The sequence below is a fragment of the Tinamus guttatus genome, unplaced genomic scaffold (assembly GCF_059628265.1).
Source record: "Tinamus guttatus ecotype Peru unplaced genomic scaffold, ASM5962826v1 Tinamus_guttatus_pri_ptg000052l, whole genome shotgun sequence".
NCBI lineage: Eukaryota > Metazoa > Chordata > Aves > Tinamiformes > Tinamidae > Tinamus > Tinamus guttatus.
In genome coordinates this window covers 612,828-631,236 of record NW_028288586.1, presented here as the reverse complement: position 1 = coordinate 631,236, position 18,409 = coordinate 612,828, and positions in this window count along the sequence as shown.

The window sequence follows — 18,409 nt, the reverse complement described above, 5'->3', positions numbered from 1 at the left end:
GTCTCATTCTCTGTCCCATTCATCAAATTTTGTAAAAGAAAATTGCACTTTTGAGTATCTGGTCTTCTTAAAATGGAAGGAGCTTATTATGAACTCAAGCACTCACAAAAGCACTAAAGTCTTGCTCTTCTAAGTATACACAGTATTTTGTCCCCATGATAACTTTTACATATTGTAATCAGGTGACCTCACCTCTTGGCCTTTATTTAATTTTCTTTGGATTAGCTACAAAGATTGAGTACTTTTTGTTTCTTGCTGTGAAGAATTTTCCCTTGCTTTATTATTATGTTAGAGGTTCTTTCTACAGAACCTCTGTAGAATCTTTAAGATGTAGATATACCATAGTGAACACAATGTTGGAGCATTTGTGTCACGATTACCTTTATCTCAGCATTTTGCATTTATGTGTTGAATGCTCTCATTCTCCTTTTCTGATCCATCACTGCACTCATATACCAGATCCAATATGACTTCTCAATAACACTTATGAAATTCCATTTTTATCTCAAAAAAGGTATAGTTATCATCTAAATTCATATGTCTGTCTGTGTGTGTGTGTGTGCGTTTGGATATTTGTGAGATGAGAAAACAATGTTAACTTTTCTTTTGGCAGAAAATGCATTTTCTTTGAAAATGCCCTCTATCAATCAACCAAAATGCATTCTGTAATTGCCCTGTTGGTTACCAAGAATTTCCTTGATGGTTACCACTTCAGCAGCTGGAGTCAGTTAACGCCTCTCCAGTTATTTCAGTGGTAATTAAGTAGGGCCCTGAAATTAATTTTGTTAAACTACTATTGTCTCATTCTTCCAAAGGCACGATGTAGTGCATGCAAAAGCTATTTTTATTTAACTTGTTCTCTCTGGAATTCTCCAGGGAATTTCTACCTTCACAAATGATACAGGTGTAAGGTAAAGTTCAAGCCCACCACCATATGCTTTGTGAAATTTTATCATACTTTTAACATTGGTATTTTTGTAAGAACACAGAGAGTTCAGAAAGATTTTCTTTTTAAACGGAAATGCTGCAGGCTCCCTACCTTGTTTCCTCATGCTGCTTTTTGTTTGTGCATGTGCGTTGGTATCCTAGGAAACCACTGAAGGTAGAATTTGTAAGCTGAGAGCTCAGAGCTAAGTTAAACATTGGGAAGATTTCACTTTTGAAAAGTTTGGTAGGAAACTGTGAATGGGAGTTTCATTTTGTAGGAAAAAGTGTAATTTTGATTGATGTGCAGAGGGATTACTTAAGTGAGCCAAATTATTGGAGAGTACAGCACAAACACAGTGACTTTTTAAAAACATCTGAAATACAGTTCATTCAAAAAAAAGATGTTTAAAAAAGTAGAGTTCAATTTTAATCTTTCTTCATTACTTCACTATCATGCCAGTGAGAGCAGTAGAGGTGCATAGTGTGAAGTATACTTTTGATCCTACCAGTCTGAAAACTACAGTAATTATTAAACAGAAATATGGTAAAAGATTCTAAAACCAGGATACCTAATATTAAAATCAGAAATCAAGATTAAATTACCTTGTATCTCACACAGAGAGTGATAAATAAATGAAGCGAATTACTGAGGAGCGTGATGAAAGCAGGATGTAAATAAACTCATGTTAAACCTAGATTTACTCATGGAAAATCAGTAGAGAAAAACTTAAAATATAAAAGAAGGACAAAAGCATTAAAATAAAGTATAAAAAATCTAGGATGTTTTAGAGTTTGCTAAATTCCTGTGACAGATATAGCATTATATTGTTCTGAAAGAAGGTAAACAAGAAGGCAAAATCCAATTCAAAGGCTTTTTGTTTGCCTGGCCAGATGAAACACGCAGTTAATTGACAGCTACTCAAGATTAAGGTGCTGAGAAATGCATAAAAAGTGGGTTTCTGAAGAAAGCATGAAACTAGAAAATATTGTAATATTATCCATGAAATATTGGCAAGCCCAAATTGTACCTTGCATACTACAATAAAGGGATTTTATAAATGATGATCTGATTGTGGCTTTGGCTTGGGAGTTCTCTAATAAGCTGGTTGTTGCATCTAGGACTATGCAATGAGAAAGAGTACTCCCTTCCTTCCTCCTCCCTTAAGCAGCTGCTGCAGGAACAGTTGAAAAGTGAATATGGAACAAGTCCTTTTCCAGAATAGGCCTCTTTGCAGTGAGCCTCTTCACTGGTCTCTCCTGTACTCTTGCTGTCCCTCACATATGCCCTGGTTCCATTTCTGCCTTTGGAAACTATAAGCGTAGCAGAAGATAAGCAAACCTGTTTCATTACGGTTAGCCGATCTAAGGCCTTTTCAATTCAAAGGGAAACTTATGCAATAGAGGAAGTGATACACCAGAGGGCTGTGCTGCTGTTAAGTGACCTTGGCAGGCTGGGGAAATTGGCAGAGAGGAACCTCAAGTTTAAAAGGGAGGTGCAAAGTCCTGACCCTGGGGAGGAACAACCCCCTGTGGCAGCACAGGATGAGGATCAATCATCAGGAGAGCAGCTTTGCAAAGAAGTACCTGGGTGGATAAGGTGAACATGGTGCAGAAATACACCTTTGTAACAAAGATGGCCTGCAAAGATGGTTCACAAAAGAAAGAACATTGTCAGTAGAAAGAGGTGATCCTTTCCCTACACTCTACCCAGGTGCAACCACATCTGGAGCGCTGGATCCCAGATGAAGAAAGACTTGGATTTACTGGAGCGAGTCAAGCCAAAGGTCCAGGGGATAAAGGAGCACCTCACACACGTAGATAGCCTGAGAGAGTTGGGTTCACTAAATATAGAAAAGAGCATGCTCAGAAGGGATTTTATCAATGTTTATAAATACATAATGTAAGAAAGTAAACGGAAAGGAGACTAGACCCTTCTCAGTGGTGCCTGTGAGAGGACAAAAGGCAATGGGGATGAATTGAACTTGCGTGTAAGACAGTACCTCTTTATTGTGAGGGTGACTAGGTGACTACATATTGGAACAGGTTGTCCCAAGAGGTTGTGGAGTCTCCATCCTTGGAGATATTCAAAAGCCATTTGGTTGTGTTTCCTCGGCAACCTTGTCCCTGCTAGAGCAGAGTGGTTGGACCAGAGATGTTCCTTCCTGTCCCAACTATTCTGTGAGAAACAAAAGCTCACAGAGGAACAAATCTGATAGATAAATGATAATGAAGACACTGAAAAAGACTAAAAGTTTCCAAACATTAAATGATGGGCCATTAAGAAACTACAGGCATAACTTTGAAGTGTTTGATTTTACTTTACTTACTGAATCAGGCCCTTTTCTTTGCGAGTCTTGGAGTTTTCAATCTTGAGGTTATGTATTTATTTGTTATCACGAGTCAGACTTTCATTGAACTACTTATTACATGCATTTGTAAGTGAAGTCTCAAGCTATACCTTTTTTAATTCTTTTTTTTCTTTTTCTTTTTCTGTAAAGACATACCCTTTTCCACAGTATACTTCACTCTATGCACGCACACAAAAACAAGGCTGGAAGAACAGTACTGGTTGAGGATTTTCAAATCCTATGTCAAGGGAATGAAGTCAAAAAACAAGTTTCCGACTTCCCAAGGCTTGCTTACAAGAAATGCCCTGCTGTTTACACTCTTTCTGTCTTTGTACATACAGCATTCATTCAACTGCAAGAGAGAAGACTATTCAGGTTGCATGTACTGTGTATTTACACCCATATCCTCTATTAGTATATGAGGCATTATTTTTCATGCATGTAATTGTTTTTTGGCTTTAATCTCTCTCTCCTATATTTTAACAGTACAGATAAATGTCTTCCCTAGTCTAAAAAATAATCAAGTAGAATTACATCATTATTGTCATCCATTGTCTAAGGCTACTATTTTCACTCTCATATCAGTTATTTTAAAATCACAGATAGATAGATCTTCCTATCTATAGACACTGTTTTAGCCCTTAATACTTATTTTGCAGGAAAATCTGTAAGAAATCCAGAAATTACTCTGAGAGCAACAATTCTTCATAACCAGAAATACATAACAATCAGTAGTTAGGAATACCATACAGAAGCTGTCTGGATTAATTCTGCAATGTGAAAAAAGACTTTATTCAAAATTACTTCTAGTTATACTTTCATAACATGCTTTTATCAAATAAAACAAGCAGCAAGCATTTACCTAGCAAAACAAAGTAAATTGGTGACCTTTCCATTGTCTCTCAAACAAAAATAGCAATTTCATTCTGAGAATCACCAGATTTTCTCAGTCTTCTTTTATAAATTAGCAAATGTTTTTGAAGTTGCGCAGTTAGCTTCAAAGGTAAGCGAATGATGTCTTAATTTGCAATAGAGATAAACATAGGAAAGAACTAAGCATATGCATAAGTGCTGTCTTAGATTTGAGGATTAAAATTGTTATCAAACAAAAAGTGAATTTAAAATAATTGCAATTAAATGTATATACATGTATTTATATATAAGGTATATATAAGATATATATATACAAATATATATATATAAAACACTCACTCACATATAGATAACAATATGTAAGAAATAGCTTTGTCTTAATGTCCAAAAGTGCTAATTACTCATATTTTGCAAGGTGTTGTACAAACACGAATATCTACATATCTAAAATATCTACATACGTGCATACATTACAAATAAGAGGTATGTCAGAGTCTAAAGATGTGTATTTTACTTCACTGCCTTTCCAACCATACCTGTTAAGGGTCACTCACTTATTACTATTTCTTCCTGAACCTTAAGCATTCCCTCTTACAAAAATGTGTATAATTCTGTATTAATATTTGGATTGTGAGCCCTCACTAACAGGGCTGAAGAGAGAATAAGTAGGATTATTATAAGTAGGATTTGATATGAATGAGTAAAAGTAATTTTCAGGTAGTTTGAATTAATTGCTATATTTTAACACTCTCAGTGTATGCTTATGGTCATAGTGTATGAAAGACTGTTGTATATGAATTGCATTTAGATTAACAGAAGATAGGAAACTAAATGAGGTTCTTTAATAATGGTACGATTTGACTCTTGCTGCAAAGAGGGCTGCTGCGCCCTACTGATAGTATCATGAGCACAGTATGAGTGTCCCTCATTACATCAACACATTTTAACATTCTATAAAACCCTACAGAGCAGAAATAATAAGCTAGAGCAGAATGTGAATGATGAACATTAAATACTCTCCATGATAAGAAGAAATACTAAGGTAATACAATGTGATGATTAGCTTCATGTAACATGTGCAAAGCAGAAGGAGATCTACAGATACACTATACAGCCTTCTGAATATTTTTATTATTGATATTATTGTTATTATTACTTTACGAGCAACATCATGACTCAAAAGTAATTTGACATTACAGGGAGGTCACAGTTGAACTTGTCAGGGTACATTGTTCAACCTTTTCCTTGTATGAGGAATGTTTAATGAGATTATATACAGAGTGAAAAGAAGTCAGACAAGTAAGTACATACAATTTGTTTAGTGCTACAGAAAATAGCACTAAACCTGATTTACCTACATTTTAAGTAGAGCCTCAAAGTTAGGGTTAACATTTCTGGAGACATTGTTGAATCAAACAAATCCACTGCAGGTCATGTTTAGAGTGGAAAAGCTCCTATATCCAATGGAAAGCAGAAAATGACTTGTGTTTTAAGAGTAACCCAGGAAAGAACTTACAAGAAATGCAGAGAGTCTCTGGAGAACCTACATTATCCTGATTACTTCCACACATTTGACTTGTCTTGCCCTTGCTATAGTGCAATGTAACCATTAGAGAAGGTGGATTGCGTTCTTTCTAGAAAAGACTTAATGTTGTATTCTACAAGAATAATGAGACTTGTAGACAGTCTGTGTTCTGTCAATCGTAAGGTCCATATGGGCACACATATCAACATAGCATACTGGATTTCTGAGAATGTTAGAAATCTTCTTCTGGAACTGAATTCTTCAGGAAGAGGATAGGTAAAGCTAAATTGTTCACTCGAGGTAAGGGCATTGTCAGATGTCATCATCAGTGGAGCGTGTCGATAGGCACGTCTTTACTTCATCTATTGTACTCATCAATAGAAGTGGTAGATGGGTTATATATATTCAAGTTAAGTACACATCCTTTTCAGGTATAACTGTCAATTCTTCTGATTCTCCTCAAGAAAGAATAATTCAAATTGTACACACTTCCAGGGTCAGCATATATCTTCACCACCTTAAAACAGACAAATGATAAAAATAGTTGTCGCAGATGAGTGATTCACTTCACTTCTAAGGAAGAAGCAGCAATATGTTTTATTGAGATAAGACAGTGATTTAACAAGGTTCGATAATAAATAAGACAGTGGTTTAGCAAGATTCAATGGCAAGGCTTGTTTAGTTATTTACTGCATAGAGGAGAGGGTCAGACGGAATTGCCAAAGAGAGCATCCTGTTGAAGCACAAAGTTCAGAGTGGACCCCTTTGCTTTCCAGACTCCTTCATAAATGAGTCTGGGTGTGTCCGGGTCCCATTTTAGACCTGGACTTGGTCAGCAGTTTGTGTCTAAAAGATTATGTGCACGATCAGAGATGCAAATATCAATCAGAGCAAAGTCTGCAAAGGTTCAGCATTCTGCTCATCACTGAGGATCTGTTGTGCGTAAGGAATCTCTCAGCCTCAAGGAGGAACCTTGAGAGGTGTCTCTGCTCAAGCGCAGATCCAGGCATGCAGCCCACTGTTCAACAGGCTGTAGATTGCCCCCTACTTTGGGGGAAAGATGCTTGACTTGCAGTCACATTTATGTAACAGATGTATTGGGGTGGGGGGAGAGGGAACATGCCCTTGATTATCCCCTCCCTGCTGTTATCTGTGTCCCCTAATTCTGATTTGAACTGGGTTCAACCATCACCATTGTTACCAGTTATGACCCTAGCAGGGTTAGGGTTAGGGAGAGGCCAGGCTATGAGGGAAAAACACATCAGGTTGTGGAGGGGAAGGACCACCCTATCACAAAAGTACATCATAATTCCTGCTAAATTTTGCATGATTAAAACCCTAGAAGTCATTGTGGCTGTGCTAAGAAAACTTCTGTTTTAATATAAGTGTAATTTTTCACATTTTATTAGCTATATTTATGGAAATATATTGAAAACAGTATTTAATTACAGATAATCTATAGGAAAAAGGGGATTTCTTTCTCCAGGAAACATTCAAAATATTTTGTTTTTTTGTACAAACTGTTTTGTATCAGTAGTTAGAATACGGCATATCTATCTGTTTCCACAAAATTCTGCATTTGTTTTATTTATACCTTCAGTTAAATGACAATTTCATTCTGGCACTATGATATCATTTTTCTAGTACTTCATACAATAACAAAAATAGTTCAGGCTCTTTTTTTATTATTATTTTCTGCCTGGCATTATCTTTGCATAAGTGCAAGCCAAGGTGAATGATCTTAAGTTGCTACCAAGAAGAGGAGTATTTTAACAAGGCCATGTGGTCAGGAGAAGCTGCAGGTCTGAGGATACTTGAAAATTAATCACTAATCTTTAGGTCTAATTTTACCAGTGACAGTCCAGCAGATAATTTGTTTCAAAAAACTTGGGAAATTTTAATTCAGCACCTTATTATAGGCTTACTTTCTAAACACCATAATCCTTTCAAAGTAGTTCTTTTGCATAAGAGTCTTTGGGGGCAGAAGTGCATGTTAAAATCAAAGTTGAAAGTCAGAGTCTTCTGTTATCTGAACTTGGATGAAAAGTTGTGTTAACTTTGCTGAACAAGAATGGAAAGCTAGATTTTTCATCCTTCAGTCCAAGGAATCTGGTTTTGGCTCCAAGATGAAATTGTAAATATATGTCTTTGATGATATTATACATCTGTAGAGTTCCTGGAGGATTAAATTCATTAAACAGATTTTCTGTGGCTTTACTGAGCAGTCCAGTCTTTGAAAGACACATCGGTAGCCATAGATGCCACATAGAACTCTGTACACACAGGTCCCCTTTACTTGGGCAATACAAAGGACAGACTTTAAATGTAGCCCATTATGGTGCAGTTTATTCACCAAAGTGAAGAATTCCATTAAGCATTTGCCTAAACACAGTCTCACCTATTTGGGATACCCTCATACAATATTCATGAGCTTTGATTGTTCCTTTGGAAGGGACATTTGTTGTCCCTTACTGAGACAAAATACTATTTCTCTTTTTTTTGGCTCTGACATGATCTGATTTCACAGTAAATTTGCTTTGGAGGAGTAAGTGTATAAAGAGATCCCTAGTGCTTCTTCTTTTTTCTTTTCTTTTCTTTTCTTTTCTTTTCTTTTCTTTTCTTTTCTTTTCTTTTCTTTTCTTTTCTTTTCTTTTCTTTTCTTTTTTTTTTTTTTTTTTTGGAGTAAAGGAAACAAATCTGTTTCTTCATAAGGCATCTCCAATACTGAAGAATAATACCTACCTTGTTTCTCCAGACAACTCTCAAACTATTTGGGTGAGCCTATGGATAACAAATTGAGCAAGCAATCTGCCAGGCTTTATCACTGTTCTCCCACTGCTTTGGGCTTTCAATCATTGGAAGTGATAGTGGTAATAGACCATAATTCTGGAAAACCTGCACAATTAGCTGTTTATGGTAAGAACGGATTGTGTGATTCCAGTTATACTCTATCATTAACTATCTCCATTTTCCTATTCATACAGCTCACAGTAATGAGATTGGCGATTTCAGGGATAAGTAATCCTATATCTCCCTGAACGTCAGAATACCAAGTCCAGGTGTGAAGCTAAAGGTTCTTTTATCCATCAAAGGCACCATATCATACCTTATTTTTAAGGGAATATCTCATAAGAGTCACTTATTAGATACATTTTTTTTTAGGGAATATATAGTGCAAAGTGCAAAATATGTTGAAATATGGGAACACTTATTTTGAAGAAAGAATAAGGGAACAACTCACTGGTTTGTTTTTCTAATTGGAGAACAAAAATTCAAAAAGAATCTTATCTCAAGGAGATGATCAATATTGTATTATTGACAGACTGAACTATGCGGTAAGTCTACTTAAGATGTAAGAGAGGAAAATATACAACCACATACAATTGAATTTTGCCTATAGGAACATGTGTTTTCTTCCATCTAGTGCCTCACAAGAGGCACTAAACAAGAGGTAATCTTTAGTGTGCTTAAAATTCTGCACATCTTTGTAGGAGTTCATTTCTGTCTTTTCTGGTTTCCCCCACAACAGTTTATGCATGAAATATTTTTTTGCTTTTCACAGATCTTTCCTTTTCCACTATTATTCTCTTGCCCATCTACTAGCTCCTCCAAAATCTTCTCCTTTGCTTATTCCCCAAAAAGCAGCTTTGTATCCTATCAGCCTAAATACCTGCATTTAATAAAAAAAATCAAAATCCTCCCATGCTTATTTACTTCCTCCACTGACTCAGATCTGTTCTCCACCTATTTCTGTTTCTTTTCAAATTCCAGTTCAACTGTAAACCAAGATCACTTGAACAAAATAAATGCATCTTCTTCTACAAGAGAACTTATTTATTATGTAATCAAACCTTTACCTGAATCCTTGATAAACTCACTGAGTTAAAAGATAGCTTTTGCTGAGTGACCAAAGGGCAAAAAAATCTTACCTGTGGCACTAAGTATGTGAAAGTAATTATTGATAATCCAAGTTCATGCTAGCGAATGTTTAAATAAAAAGAAATTGGCCAGCAGAGACCTTTTTAAAAATAATTTCAAAGGAAAATGCTAACCTATTTGCTACTAGCATCAGGCCCCAAGAGAGAATTTGTTTAATGCCAGAAGTTTAATGACTATCTCATTTTAAGAAAGTGTTGTGGAGTGATGCCTTTAAACTAGCTTTATAATCAGTCAGAACACATTTGAAGAGGATTTTATTTGCAAGGTTTAACCATCAATCTTGGCTTAAATCTATAATCTCTGGTGAGTTGGTCATTTCTCCAACAAAGAATTTCAGCACCAGCTGTTCAACCTTTGCCAAAGCTCTGTAAATTGATTGATCTGTCCCAATTCATGCCCTCAGGATATAGTTGGTCTACTGGCCCCTATAATCCTGAATGACAGTGTGGATTATACCAGGCACAGCATCTAAATTAATCGGTATTTGTGAGTGGAATACATTCCAGTAACTATGCTTTTAAACTTTAAAGCAAATTATTGGTTTAAATTATTTATTGCCCCTGTATGCTAGAGTAATATTCTACAAATACACATGTAATCAACACAACCCTATGCCAAGGAGTTCACTGCTTCAGGGCACAGTCTGGACACATACATTTTATATCCCTAAAAGCCTTACCCAGTGAAAGGAGCCTTTGCTGGCAGAAGGGCAGAGGAAATGTTTGTAAAGAGCAAATTGTCTTTAACCACTGAGAGTTTTCTATTTATCATAGTGAAATTTAAAAATGGTGTTCTTAGTTTATGCTCTTGTATTTTTAATAATTGTTTAGGTTTATTGAGATACTTAATAAATACTGTAATTATTTCTTAATCAGTAGTGAAACAAATTTGCACACAGTTACTTCTTATCTCTTTATGTATATGACATCAATATTTTGGCCTGGACTTTGTAATATCTGTGTATTAGAAGACAATTAAAGGATACAGCTTCACATCAAAATATAAACTTAGCAGCAAACAGTAAGGTAATGAAGGTTTAAAACAAAGAAGATGTAAAACAATGATCTTTGTTACTTACTGTGTGGAAGGATAAGGCTAATGTCTAACAAACAGGATTCCTTATTACTTTTACAAAGTCAGCATGTTTCCACAAAGATCAAGACACTTTGTTTGAGGGACAAATTAAGTCAACTGAGATTTGTTTTTTTTTCTGAGTCAAGATGTGTACCTCGTATTTGCAGTTGGTGCCAAACAGATATATTATGAGGAAATAGAAAGCAGGAGTCCAAACACTCACCAGTCCTGTGCCCCTTCCTCATACAGATTTTCTCAAGGTCGCTGGTTCTTGCCTTAATAAAAAGGGAATAATTAGCAGCCGAAAGGAAGCATGGTTTAGATGAAATGAAAGTAGCAAAGGCAGATATTTACCTTGTAGTCTTGCCTCTAAATTGACTTTTTTGAACATTCTGTCTTCTTGTCTACACGTAGCAAAGAAGAAACATTATGCAACTTGGTGGAAATTTTTCAAACTTAAATTTTTTTTGTCTTTTTTGATTTACACAAAGCTACATTTTATTCAGAATTTATTACAGGTGCTCAGGCTATTTGTTTTCAAGTTCATTTCATGTGGGATAAAGTGGCAGTAAATTGATAATCCATGGCTTGATTTTACCCAGTTGGGCATCCCAGCAGGCACTAGAATAAATGCAAGCATCCGGACATTTATAACAAAAATTTCTGTAGACTTATTATTTACAATACCACAAACCATTACAAAGCTACTGTCCTAAAAGCTTTGAACAACTTGGAATTTCTGAATTGGAATTCTACTATAAAAGCATTTTTATAATCCATTTTTATAATGCATTTTCTGACTATTTAACTAACTCATGTATTCTTATTGCAAAAGTTGTGCTAATCATTTCTTTAGGACTCTTACGTCATTGGAAGTGCAAATATTTTACTGCGGATTCCGTTTATTAAAAATCATTATCAAAATTAATAAGGTAAGTGAAATTATATCCCCATGCTTAGAATCTGTACTGTTATCTCTCATCACTCCATAATTTTCTAGATATCTGGTTGACAAACAACAGAAAATTTTGAAAACTATTTATTGCTGTGTCAGAAGATTAATACCCAGGATGCTGTTCCAGTTCATCTTTCTTTACAGTTTTCCAGTTACTGAAAAAAAAAAAAATCTGTTTCCTTCTAAAATATTTTCCCAACTTTTAAAATATAGGCTTATATTAAAAATGCAAGTGGTTTTCAACCTATCTAAAATAAAATAATAAAATTTTGTGATTCCAAAAAAAGAATAAAAGAACAAAACTTTCCAAAGAAAAATCAGTGGTGCAAAAATTGTGTGTAGTGTTGAATAAAATGTAGATGCTTTAACCTTGAGAACGGATAATGGAAAAATTACCCTTCACTCCTTGACACTTTTATCTAATTGATCATAGTGATTAAAAAAAAACACACATATATTTCTTAGATGTCTCCCTTGACAGAATGCATAGTTTCATATAGCACATACTTGTCTGCGGTAACTTAATGTAAGAATATAAGTGCAGAGTCTGATTTTCTGAAACATCATATCAAAACCCCCTTTTATTTTGAGAAAGAGATTTAAGGATTCAGATACAGGCACCTAATGCTTATATTTATACATATTATTTTATTTATGACGCTTAACTGCCCTATATGCTTGAATCCAGGCGAACACACACACATGCATTTTACCTACTACATTTCCAACTTTTTTCCAAAAGTATCTCATTGATATGATAGGAAAAGTTTCAATGAAAACATTCATAATAATATATATTTTGTAAGGGACACTGCATCTATTATTGCAAAAAGGAAAACAAATGAAATGAAAAGCAAATTTCCCAGCCAATGACTCTAATAACTTCTACAGTGTAGAAATTATGGTAGTTTGCCTAAAAAAAAAAAAGAAAAGAAAAAAAGAAAGAAAAATGGGGGGGGGGGAAGAAAAATGAGGGAAAAAAGACAAAAGAAAATAAAGACTCCCTTGTAGTCTTTTTTCCTTGACCATATAGATGTAAGGGCTGTCTATGCAGCCTCTTCCTGACATTCCCTAAAGGTTAACAGATTCAGGTTGTTTCAAACTGATGACTTTATGAGGTCATAAAACTAAAGAACATTGTTAGTGTACATTCTGCCCAAGGTCCCTTGCTTTTATTCTTGTTTTTAATCTAAATTCTCTAAGTTCGTGGTGCTTTCTACAATAAAAGGCAGAGTTGTGACCCAGCTAGTTAGGATTTTATTAATTGAAATCAATAGCAAATTGCATGAAACAAGGGCATTTAGTGCAAATCACTGTTGAACAGCTTCAATATATGGATGCATTGAAGAAGGGTAGTTTTCTGTAAATACATTACCATATGCTCAAAATTAGGTAGAAGTGAGATGTAATTTAGTCAGACCATAGATTCAAAAGAGAAAGTGTTCATAATGATTCTCTAGTTTAGGATAGGTAGGACCTGAACACTTTTCCAACGTGCCTCAGCACTATTAAAAGTATCATGTTCTTTAACATTTCAAAGGTAGAAATCATAAGAAAAGAATCCATTTTCCTACATTGCAAAATTTAATCCAATAAACACGACACAGCTGAGGCTATCTGGATTACTGTCACATTGCTTATGACTGTACACAAATAAAGAAATGGAGATAATAGCCAATAGATTCAATAGATTCCTGATTTTTTTTATTTAGTTTGCCCAGAAAGCAAATAAAAAGGGCAAAAGCTAAGAATATTTCAAGGAGTGTATTACACAGTTTGGATCAATCCATATGAAGGGCCAAGTGTAGCAACAGAAAAATACTGAATCAGAATGGGAAACCATTTCTCTTTCTTTGAGTCAGAATGGGAAGCTCTTTCCTTGTTCTAGTGGATGGCAGGACCTAATAGTGAAGCTCTTGCCAAATGGCTTTTAAAAAGTTTTAATCTGAAACTAAATGGAGAAAAAAAAAAAAAAAAAAGCTGTTTTAGAAGCCCTCCTGGCTTCATGCTCTCCATCTGTGCACATTTTTACTGAATTCCAGGCATTGCTCAGAACTTTTCAGTTTCCCATCTCTTTCTTTACCAAAGCCTCCCAGTTCCTTTTCCTTACAAGAGTGAGTTTTTGAATCAGTAGATCTTGTTTTAAGATCAGTAGATCTATGTTTATTTCATATGGATAATGAAATGAATGCTAAGAGGAGAAAGTGATGATCTGAATTAAGATAGACATTTTTTAAAGACATCTAAATAGAAATTTTTTGCCTGGAAGTATTTTAAGTTGGAAAAATATAGACTTACACATTGATCTGTTTAGACAAAAATATATTCAGTACAACTGAGTGATTAAAATAGAATAAAGAGCAACCTGAAGCAGAAGATAGTACATTCAAAATATACCTGTTATTCAGAGTTGATTTTGTCACAAGTTTTGTCACCATTAGTTTTTATTACAGTTACAATTCTTTAAGAGTTCCAACACAAACCTAAACAAAGGATTGGTGACTAGTGTTAGTATGTTAGTTAGGATGACAATCAATGGGACTTTGACAGGCTGCAGAAATGGACTGACAGAAACTGCATAAATGTCAGGAAAGGCGAACACAAAGTTCTGCACTGGGCGAGAGTAAGCCTACTCAACAAGTTGGGGCCTACTGGCTAGAAAACATCTTTTTAGAAATGCATCTGGGGGTCCTGATGGACCTGAAGTGTTTGGATATCAGCCACCAGTGCACCCTTACAACAGTAAAAGCAACCTTATACTGGACTGCTTTAGTAAAAATATATCCAGAAGATTAAGGAAGGGGGTTGCTCCATTATATTCAGTCTCACAGTTAGAATAGCTTGGCTGGCTACACAAAGATACAAATTTTCCAAATACCTTTAATCGACCTATAAAAAGGCAGAGCCTTTGATATCTAAAGTCTGACTAAATGAGCACACCGTCAGAGGTCTGTGCTGGTTGTTGTTCTATCCGATTCACACTTGCTACACAGATTATTGGTCAAATCAACTTTATATATATTTGTAGGTTTTTTATATCCTTACATATACTGAAATATTTCAAAAACAGTCTCTAAGAATGAAGTCTTTGTACTTTATATAGAAATTATTTTTAGACAGATCAATATGTATATCAAGAATTACCATAAGAATCACTATAGTGTATATAGTATGCATACAACCATCAACGATGGTACACCATGAACACTAAGAACACTGGTAATAGAATAGATCATTAAAGGAACCCTGGGCGAGTTTTAAAAGCTTAATGTTTTGATACTAAGAAATGGGAAAATACAGATACAAGACAGTGGTTGCAGTAGAATCTATAAAAAGTTTATCACCTAATAACTTCAAGTCACTCACAGATTATTTAAATACTATAGCAAAGATTTTCAGGACTAACTGATAATTAGAATAATCATTTTTGGTAGGAGAGACATTAGTGAACTGCTAGAGATATTTTGTTTGTCAGTTGAAAAAATAAAAGACAAAGAATTCTTCTTTTTCCTTCTTTAAGAAATCCTGTTTCTCTGTGGCTTCGTACCATTAAGATACCAATATATCTAGAATCATCGGTTGAAATGCTGCAAGTGAAAAGAGAATGTTAATTGGTTTTCAGTTATTATCAAAAAACTCCTGAAGAAAATATCAAAAAATGCAAAAACTTTACTATAATCAGGCAGTTGGAATTTCCTGACGGATCATAACTTTACTATTGAAAATGAAAACACTAACTTGGGACACATGAGTGAGCAAAAAACTGGAAAATGAGAATGAGTATCTGCCAAAACAATTTCTGAGATAATATTCTGTAAAATGCAGCAAAATAAAGTGACATTATTTGATCCTGAACACTGTCTAACTAGAAGTTTCAATAAACTTTCCTTATCCACAAAAAGATTGACTATTACAATGGATATTTCTTTCTTGTCAGCAATCATGCTTGGAAATATTGAGGAATGCTCCAGCAAAAGTTATTTTTAAAACCTGAAGCGGAAAGGAACTTAAAATGCATTTTAGATACTAAGAATTAACTTTTTACATCATATGACAATTTCTAAAGTTTCCTTTGAAAGACAACAGACATTAAAATGACAGTGTGACATTCTCTTATGAAACTTGTTTATGTTTCTTTCAAAATATTCTGAACCTTTTTCTGTTTTTACTGTTTCTTTAAATACTGAATTTTCTGAGGTTTATGCAAAAAAGTTTTTCTATAAACTTCACAGCCAAATGGGTAAAAAAGAAATAATGCCATTAACTAACATATACTGTCTAATACTGGATTCTATATTTCTTAATTTTAACAAGAAAAATGATTCAAGTGTGAAAAAATCCTATTAGGTTCTTTCCACCTCAGGGAAAAAAAAAAAAAAAAGATTTAGAACAACAAAAGCCGGGAATGTACTCTTTATATGAAGCTTTGTGTTTCCATTCGGGAAAAAAATGGAGGCTTATAAAGTTTCTCCAACTACCATACTTTTTGCAATGCGAACAGAATACCTCTCTGTGACCGGTAAAGTAGATTGGTGAACTGATCCAGCTGAAAAAAAAAAAGATTATTTTTTCCTGAGTTAGTTAGTTTTCAAACAATTCCCTGTTTGCAAAGACACTACAAGTCTTGGTATAGGATTCAGTTCTGTGGGAGCTCAAGCTTTTAGAGTATTGCATTACTAATCAATGATCAAATCTTACTCTTTTTGCTATATTTATCTCTAGGAAGAGAATAAATGGGAATGAGACAGTCAAGAAAAATTAGAAAATAGGAAATAAATAAGCTTTGGATGGAAGAGAAAGACTAGAGAAGAACACTGCAACACCAACAGAGCACTACAACTACAACACTACAACACCACAAGTTGTGGCAAAGGAAGGAATAAAAAGCATAGAAATGCTAGAAAGAAAATAAAAAGTGGCAGAATGAAAATGAAACATGAGAATAAAAGAAGAAACAGAGATAAGTAGTGAAATACAAAAATGTGCTTCCCCGAATGTAAAAATATTAGATTAAAACACAAGTAATTATTTGCATATGTGTTCTTCTTATGTCTAGAAGTTTTGAGGGGAACTTCTAAACCTTGGATTTACATTTTCCTCTAGGAATGGTTTTCCTTTTCAGATCCGATTTTTATGATGCATCAGCAAAATCAAACTGTATGATTACAGTATATTTTATATAATTCTCCATTTGGCTGTCAGAACTGCACTGAAGGATTTATTTAACTCATTTTGACCTTTGGAATAGAAGACATTGCAAAAGACTTTCACAAAGAAAATAGCTCCTTTCACATTTCAGCCAAGATTTATCCCCTCTCTTCCCCTTCTAGTTCCAGTTCAAGATGTGGATTCAAAACATGTTCAACTGCTCTAAGATCAGGCAGCCATCCAAAATTAGGCATTCACTGAAAGGCTGGATTAGATCACAAAAGAAATGGTAAGAAAAGAAAGAAGCTTCAAGAGAATGTTGGTCCAACCTATTTTACACACCTGTCTTCAGATGAGAGGAATTCTCATTTCTCTATTGGTTTTATACAAACTAATAATCCAAATAATCAAGATTATATGCCTTTTAGATACTCTTTTAGAGGATTACAGTGACAGAAGAGGAATACCTCCCGTCTGTATCTATGCTCGTATATGTATGTGCAGATATATTTTTAAGTTTTGTAGTCTAAATTCTATGTATCAGAGGAAGCATTCATTAAGCAAGTACTCTCCCCACTTTAGCAGGATGTGAGGCAATGAATACTGAGGGCATTTGTGCAAAAGTGGCTGGGGACAGCAAACCTGTGCTGGAGAAACCATTACCATCAAATTGAGTAACTCTTTAAATTATTATTTGTGATAGTAAGAGAACAATAACTATTCCTTTTTGGATTTTTAGGTATCTCCTCTTGGTAATTTACTTTGCATATTACAATTGCTTTGTGAGAATCAAATGTCACTTGCATTATATTTTAGTAAGTATTTCATGTTGTTGCATTAGTGTGCTTCATTTCACCAGCACCTGTGCTTCAACTCCGAAAAATGTGATTGACTTGACTCATGTTAAAATGTGCACAGGCTTCTTGTCCTCATTGTGCAATCTGAACATGGAAAGCTGATGCATATAAAGTCATACAACCATGGTTCAAGTCTTTGTCCTTTAATCCTTAGCCAAATTTTGTATCAGGATGTGTGATCCAGCATATTTTTATTTTGAGTCAGCAAATTATCAAAAAAATCTCTTATTTAAGCAGTGCAAAATATTCTGGAGATTATACTCAGTCACAGAGAGATCTTCAATTTATACACATTATATTATGAGCATTCCAATTTCTGGAATTTTGAACGTGTCATAAAAAAGCAGATTTTTTTTCTTTAATTCCCAGTAAACTTAGTTCTCTTTAAGATCTTCCCTGCAGAAACAGGTGCCTGAGGAGTAAATATTCCCTATTCTTTGTCTCCTTCTTCTTAAAGTAGAGATTACATCACCTCCTTATAGCTAAGTTGTAATTGGTGCTGCTCCTAAAGCTCTCCTGGATATAATACTAATGTCACACTTCCCTTCAGCATTCATAGAAACTGGCACTATTGTTGGCTTTCTCTCAACTCCTTTTATAGGTATGTTAGTGATACTTTCATTTGGTGCTTTAGTGTGGTAATATAACAAAATCATCAGTCTTCCCTTATCTCACCCTCATTACTAAATGTGCTCCTATTGTCACAGATTGTCTGAAAATAATTTGCTTCTCTTCCCTTTCTGCTTTTCAAATGCATATGAAT